This window comes from Glandiceps talaboti, chromosome 9 (assembly GCF_964340395.1).
Source record: "Glandiceps talaboti chromosome 9, keGlaTala1.1, whole genome shotgun sequence".
In the NCBI taxonomy this organism is placed as follows: Eukaryota; Metazoa; Hemichordata; class Enteropneusta; family Spengelidae; genus Glandiceps; species Glandiceps talaboti.
The window spans coordinates 13,542,537-13,551,277 of NC_135557.1; positions in this window are offsets into that span (position 1 = coordinate 13,542,537).

Sequence of the window (8,741 nt, forward strand, 5' to 3'; positions counted from 1 at the left end):
AGTTTCACAATAAATCGCTTTGCGTTTTTGACGTAGATTCTCGTCTGCCTTTGTTGACACATGCCTTCACCATCGGGTTTGTCCATCACGATTTCAGCAGCAACAAACCACAGGTACGGTACGTTCAGAAACTTGTCGACGAAAGTGTGAAATGTGTCCACTGACTTTGGACGTTGCATGTCATATCGGAAGCAGATGGGTATTTTCCTCAGCCAGTAGTTTAACCTGAAGGCTAAAACACCGTCTTTCAATACATATAACTGAACACTGTTCTTGATACGGTCACGGACGTATTCCATGTCACTGTTCACGGGTTCGCAAGGGCTGTCGATCGTCCACGTCTTCGTGTCGATGCCAGGAATGATACGTCTCGTGTACAGCGTTTTGACTATGGTGTTAGTCTTCGTAGTTGTCATGACACATCGTGGATACGTGCGTCGACAGTTTGCAATGCTCAGCTTCCTGGCGTTGATTGTCTTCGAGCGTGTTCGCATCATGGTGCAGACGGTGCAATGTAGTGCAATACAATGTTTTTATGTACTTGGAACTCAACGTCACTCAATGCTAAACAGAAAACTCTGACGTCACACACAAAAAAGTCTGACATGCATTAAACTTCAACAGCTTCCTGGAATTGATTGACGAGTGCAATGCAATTCAATATTTTTACATACTTGGAACTAGTCTTTTTTTTTCTTTTTCTTTTTTTAAGTAACAATAAATACATTTTTCAATAATATATACATTGTCAAGTAGGCATGTGTTGTGTGTATCTCTGTAGGCATTAAATCATGTATGTAGGAGTGAGTGAATGCATGTCTGTGTACAATATCAACGTGTGGCATCAAATAACAAGTACGATATATTGTCTCCACTCAACGGGTTACACACAAGGTGACTTGAAATCTTCTCCATCAGTGTGTTGTCAACATCTTTTTCGTCCTCTGCCAACGGTACGAAGAACTCTCTCACAGTTACCTCACAATCGCTGCCTGTTGTTGTTACGGGCGGTGTGGTGACGCCAAGCAGACGAAAGTGTTCTTCTCGGAACACGTTTACGTAAACATCGAGTATGGCTGCATTCTCTGCATCAGTTAAATCGGAATGTACAAGGGTAGCGTTTCTTGATCCAAGGAGCGTACGTAGTGGTATCCTAGCATCGGAACGGGTTTGGAGCTGACTGGCGTACAGGCGCTTTGCGTTTTTGACGTAGATTCTCGTCTGCCTTCGTCGATACACTCCTTTACCCATGGGTTTGTCCATCACGATTTCTGCAGCAACAAACCACAGGAACGGTACGTTCAGAACTTTCTCGACGAAAGTGTGAAATCTGTCCACTGACTTTGGACGCTGTATGCCGTATCGGAAGCAAATTGGTATTTTCCTCAGCCAGTGGTTTAACATGAAGGCGAGGACACCGTCTTTCAATACAGATGACGGTACACCTTTCTTGATACGGTCACGGACGTACTCCATCTCGCTGTTCACGGGTCCAGATGGGCTGTCGATCGTCCACGTCTTCGTGTCGATGCCAGGAATGATACGTCTCGTGTACAGCGTTTTGACTATGGTGTTAGTCTTCGTAGTTGTCATGACACATCGTGGATACGTGCGTCGACAGTTTGCAATGCTCAGCTTCCTGGCGTTGATTGTCTTTGAGCGTGTTCGCATCATGGTGCAGACGGTGCAATGTAGTGCAATACAATGCTTTTATGTACTTGGAACTCAACGTCACTCAAATGCTACACAGAAAACTCTGACGTCACACACACAAAAGTCTGACATGCATTGATATAGGAATGCATAAGGAGCAGTACACAGAAACATTCTGACGACCCATACAAAAAAGCCTGACGACACAACATGCATGAGATTCCACTCGTACATACATCAGCAAGGCACAAAACAATAATTTTTTGAGGACCAAATTTATTTGTTAACAAAAACATCAACAAGCATATCAACAACAACAGCTAAAACAGCAAAACAAATGTCAACAATGTGTTCAGTTCATTACAGCTTAGTCCACTTCCTGCATTCTTATGTATTCCCTGCAGTCACCAGAGCACGATTCACTTTTCCCATCTTCAAATCTAAAGTCTGTGTCACGTGACGCATAACCCAGTCTGTTGGGGAAGAAGATGGAGTCCACTGCACGAGTAACCGATGGATGGCGCCTTATGATCTCCACCATTTCGTCTTCTACTACTGCATGGGAGTCGGAACAGAATGATTTGTCTTCCTCATTGAGGTAGGACGAATGGACGTCTGCCAAGACCAGCTGAGACAGAATGGTAGTAAACTCATCCACGTTTTCTGGAGCACCACATTTGACCATGAAACTTGCAATGGCATCCACAATTTCATCTTTGATGTTCTGCCAAGCAATACCACTGATTCGTGCAATCGTCTCATTAGTCTTCTTGAAAGCAGACTGGGTAAGTTCTTTGAAATAAGCATCTCGCAGAAAAAGTTCGTTCTTAGGTGCTATCATGAATCTCTGTCCTTTGACCTTGGAAGAGTAGAAAGGTTGGTCGAGTTTTTGACATATGTCAAATGACAGGGCTTGTATGTGATCCAGCCCCATGATGTTAGTGCAGTAGTACACGGATTCGAAATACGACAGCATGTAGAAAGTGTCAGTGTAGCATTCTGACAATCTATGGACAACGAAACTGTAATGCGACCCATGGTCGAATACAACTTCTCCAGTCAGGACAATGGCAGCCAGCGTTTTATCAGCAGGAGCACGTGTTAAGAAGTGCTGTTTCATTGCAGAGTAGATGTACTTAGTTAAATGAGGCCAGTACCAAGTCTCGGACGTCTCGTTTTTTGGACATTTCAAGGAAAATGGATTTCTGTAGTATTTGCCATCACAGGACACGACAAAGTCTCCATCTGCATTCATCAGACAATCAATGACAATACCAGAGAATGCAGGAGTAACGACAACCTCACCAAGAGATGTATCTTCTTGCCAATCAGTCAACATTGTGCCTTTTGGTAGATCTCTTTGCATTACGTCGAGAAAATGGATGTCTTTCCCCACCAAATGTCTGGTCTGCTGCGATGGAAGCTTCCACATTTCATCATTAAAGTCATCACTGTGGAATGAGCAGAACACTTTTTCTAATTCACTTCTGTTGGCCATGTTTGTCAGAATGACCAGCCACCTTCAATCTGCCTCCATTTATAGACCCCTGACGTGACCAAAGGTAAATAGTGACGTCACGATTCATCCACGACAAGAGAAGTACGTCATTTTTTGTAAAAGATTCAACGTCATGATTTTTGTACAATACAATGTCATTCAATGGTGCTTGACGTCATGCAGGCAGGCTGGCCCAGTTATGTGACGTCAGAGATTTCGTGTACGAACAGCAAGATTGGAAAGTTCCAAACATGTTGAAGGAGGACAAACACATGATCAAAGAGATGACGTCACCATCGATGGTTGAGTGTATGGACAATGAAGGGGAAGACTTTTCACATCACATCTTGGGGTTGGAACACGTTCCTCCTTTTACTTATAATGTGCCTATGTAGTTTGATGACAGTGCCTAGGTATGTTGTCTTGAAAAAAAAAATATGCTGTCGTTGGTGTTTTTTTTTAGCAATAAAGCGTTATTTACAATTAACTAAAACCTCTACATATTTGTTCATTTTTGGAAAGAGTTGTATTCAAAGAGTGAAAATCACATGTCAATTCACCTTCACCAGTATGCAAATGGGGGTTGGGTGACTCATGGTAGTTCACTGGATACATACTTCTTTTGTGACAGTGAAAACTCCCATAATTCATTTTTGTTTTGTGAAGTAAAAAACTCCAACGATTCATGTGACACATCACTAATGCACAATTTGTCAAATTGATTCTATCTTGGTGTACTCAGGATTTTTGATCACATGACATATATGCAAATTAGAATTTGACAGTTTTCTTAAACACGTGTGTGTACACTTTTTTTTCAAAATTTTTTTAAGTCGCTAGTGGGTGGGTGTGTAGATTTTTTAAAAACCCCACATTTTTGCATGTTTAAATTGACCCTTATAAATCTCCCACAATTCATTGGACACAGAATTGTTTTGTGACAACACATCACTTCACTTGACACGCATTCTCTTGTGCATGCAAATGAGGCTTCTGAAACATTTTCGTGGGATTATAAATTGGCGTATGGTCACATGACATATATGCAAATTAGAATTTGACAGTTTTCTTTAACACGTGTGTGTACACTTTTTTTTCAAAATTTTTTTAAGTCGCTAGTGGGTGGGTGTGTAGATTTTTTAAAAACCCCACATTTTTGCATGTTTAAATTGACCCTTATAAATCTCCCACAATTCATTGGACACAGAATTGTTTTGTGACAACACATCACTTCACTTGACACGCATTCTCTTGTGCATGCAAATGAGGCTTCTGAAACATTTTCGTGGGATTATAAATTGGCGTATGGTCACATGACATATATGCAAATTAGAATTTGACAGTTTTCTTTAACACGTGTGTGTACACTTTTTTTTCAAAATTTTTTTAAGTCGCTAGTGGGTGGGTGTGTAGATTTTTTAAAAACCCCACATTTTTGCATGTTTAAATTGACCCTTATAAATCTCCCACAATTCATTGGACACAGAATTGTTTTGTGACAACACATCACTTCACTTGACACGCATTCTCTTGTGCATGCAAATGAGGCTTCTGAAACATTTTCGTGGGATTATCAATTGGCGTATGGTCACATGACATATATGCAAATTAGAATTTGACAGTTTTCTTAAACACGTGTGTGTACACTTTTTTTTCAAAATTTTTTTAAGTCGCTAGTGGGTGGGTGTGTAGATTTTTTAAAAACCCCACATTTTTGCATGTTTAAATTGACCCTTATAAATCTCCCACAATTCATTGGACACAGAATTGTTTTGTGACAACACATCACTTCACTTGACACGCATTCTCTTGTGCATGCAAATGAGGCTTCTGAAACATTTTCGTGGGATTATCAATTGGCGTATGGTCACATGACATATATGCAAATTAGAATTTGACAGTTTTCTTTAACACGTGTGTGTACACTTTTTTTTCAAAATTTTTTTAAGTCGCTAGTGGGTGGGTGTGTAGATTTTTTAAAAACCCCACATTTTTGCATGTTTAAATTGACCCTTATAAATCTCCCACAATTCATTGGACACAGAATTGTTTTGTGACAACACATCACTTCACTTGACACGCATTCTCTTGTGCATGCAAATGAGGCTTCTGAAACATTTTCGTGGGATTATCAATTGGCGTATGGTCACATGACATATATGCAAATTAGAATTTGACAGTTTTCTTAAACACGTGTGTGTACACTTTTTTTTCAAAATTTTTTTAAGTCGCTAGTGGGTGGGTGTGTAGATTTTTTAAAACCCCCACATTTTTGCATGTTTAAATTGACCCTTATAAATCTCCCACAATTCATTGGACACAGAATTGTTTTGTGACAACACATCACTTCACTTGACACGCATTCTCTTGTGCATGCAAATGAGGCTTCTGAAACATTTTCGTGGGATTATCAATTGGCGTATGGTCACATGACATATATGCAAATTAGAATTTGACAGTTTTCTTAAACACGTGTGTGTACACTTTTTTTTCAAAATTTTTTTAAGTCGCTAGTGGGTGGGTGTGTAGATTTTTTAAAAACCCCACATTTTTGCATGTTTAAATTGACCCTTATAAATCTCCCACAATTCATTGGACACAGAATTGTTTTGTGACAACACATCACTTCACTTGACACGCATTCTCTTGTGCATGCAAATGAGGCTTCTGAAACATTTTCGTGGGATTATAAATTGGCGTATGGTCACATGACATATATGCAAATTAGAATTTGACAGTTTTCTTTAACACGTGTGTGTACACTTTTTTTTCAAAATTTTTTTAAGTCGCTAGTGGGTGGGTGTGTAGATTTTTTAAAAACCCCACATTTTTGCATGTTTAAATTGACCCTTATAAATCTCCCACAATTCATTGGACACAGAATTGTTTTGTGACAACACATCACTTCACTTGACACGCATTCTCTTGTGCATGCAAATGAGGCTTCTGAAACATTTTCGTGGGATTATCAATTGGCGTATGGTCACATGACATATATGCAAATTAGAATTTGACAGTTTTCTTAAACACGTGTGTGTACACTTTTTTTTCAAAATTTTTTTAAGTCGCTAGTGGGTGGGTGTGTAGATTTTTTAAAAACCCCACATTTTTGCATGTTTAAATTGACCCTTATAAATCTCCCACAATTCATTGGACACAGAATTGTTTTGTGACAACACATCACTTCACTTGACACGCATTCTCTTGTGCATGCAAATGAGGCTTCTGAAACATTTTCGTGGGATTATCAATTGGCGTATGGTCACATGACATATATGCAAATTAGAATTTGACAGTTTTCTTAAACACGTGTGTGTACACTTTTTTTTCAAAATTTTTTTAAGTCGCTAGTGGGTGGGTGTGTAGATTTTTTAAAAACCCCACATTTTTGCATGTTTAAATTGACCCTTATAAATCTCCCACAATTCATTGGACACAGAATTGTTTTGTGACAACACATCACTTCACTTGACACGCATTCTCTTGTGCATGCAAATGAGGCTTCTGAAACATTTTCGTGGGATTATCAATTGGCGTATGGTCACATGACATATATGCAAATTAGAATTTGACAGTTTTCTTAAACACGTGTGTGTACACTTTTTTTTCAAAATTTTTTTAAGTCGCTAGTGGGTGGGTGTGTAGATTTTTTAAAACCCCCACATTTTTGCATGTTTAAATTGACCCTTATAAATCTCCCACAATTCATTGGACACAGAATTGTTTTGTGACAACACATCACTTCACTTGACACGCATTCTCTTGTGCATGCAAATGAGGCTTCTGAAACATTTTCGTGGGATTATCAATTGGCGTATGGTCACATGACATATATGCAAATTAGAATTTGACAGTTTTCTTAAACACGTGTGTGTACACTTTTTTTTCAAAATTTTTTTAAGTCGCTAGTGGGTGGGTGTGTAGATTTTTTAAAAACCCCACATTTTTGCATGTTTAAATTGACCCTTATAAATCTCCCACAATTCATTGGACACAGAATTGTTTTGTGACAACACATCACTTCACTTGACACGCATTCTCTTGTGCATGCAAATGAGGCTTCTGAAACATTTTCGTGGGATTATCAATTGGCGTATGGTCACATGACATATATGCAAATTAGGATTTGACAGTTTTCTTTAACACGTGTGTGTACACTTTTTTTTCAAAATGTTTTTAAGTCGCTAGTGGGTGGGTGTGTAGATTTTTTAAAAACCCCACATTTTTGCATGTTTAAATTGACCCTTATAAATCTCCCACAATTCATTGGACACAGAATTGTTTTGTGACAACACATCACTTCACTTGACACACATTCTCTTATGCATGCAAATGAGGCTTGTGAAACATTTTGTGGGAGTATCAATTGGCGAATGGTTTATTTGGGTTTTTATTGAATACTCTGATCACGTGAGGAGTTGGGTATTGGACACATTCATACTTTAGGGTAATAGGATGTAACATTCAAGGGACAATTATTTAAAACACAACATGCATGAGATTCCACTCGTATGTCATTCAAACACAAACATCAGCAAGGCACTAAACCAAAAGGTTTTAAAGTACCAAATTTATTTGTTAACAAAAACATCAACAAGCATATCAACAGCAACAGCTAAAACAGCAAAACAAATGTCAACAATGTGTTCAGTTCATTACAGCTTAGTCCACTTCCTGCATTCTTATGCATTCTCTGCAGTCACCAGAGCACGTTTCACTTTTCCCATCTTCAAATCCAGAGTCTGTGTCACATGACGCATCACCCAGTCTGTTGGGGAAGAAGATGGAGTCCACTGCACGAGTAACCGATGGATGGCACCTTATGATCTCTACCATTTCGTCTTCTACTACTGCATGGGAGTCGGAACAGAATGATTTGTCTTCCTTGTTGAGGTAGGACGAGTGGACGTCTGCCAAGACCAGCTGAGACAGAATGGTAGTAAACTCATCCACGTTTTCTGGCGCACCACATTTGACCATGAAACTTGCAATGGCATCCACAATTTCATCTTTGATGTTCTGCCAAGCAATACCACTGATTCGTGCAATCGTCTCATTAGTCTTCTTGAAAGCAGACTGGGTAAGTTCTTTGAAATAAGCATCTCGCAGAAAAAGTTCGTTCTTAGGTGCTATCATGAATCTCTGTCCTTTGACCTTGGAAGAGTAGAAAGGTTGGTCGAGTTTTTGACATATGTCAAATGACAGGGCTTGTATGTGATCCAGCCCCATGATGTTAGTGCAGTAGTACACGGATTCGAAATACGACAGCATGTAGAATGTGTCAGTGTAGCATTCTGACAATCTATGGACAACGAAACTATAATGCGACCCATGGTCGAATACAACTTCTCCAGTCAGGACAATGGCAGCCAGCGTTTTATCAGCAGGAGCACGTGTTAAGAAGCGCTGTTTCATTGCAGAGTAGATGTACTTAGTTAAATGAGGCCAGTGCCAAGTCTCGGACGTCTCGTTTTTTGGACATTTCAAGGAAAATGGATTTCTGCAGTATTTGCCATCACAGGACACGACAAAGTCTCCATCTGCATTCATCAGACAATCAATGACAATACCAGAGAATGCAGGAGTAACG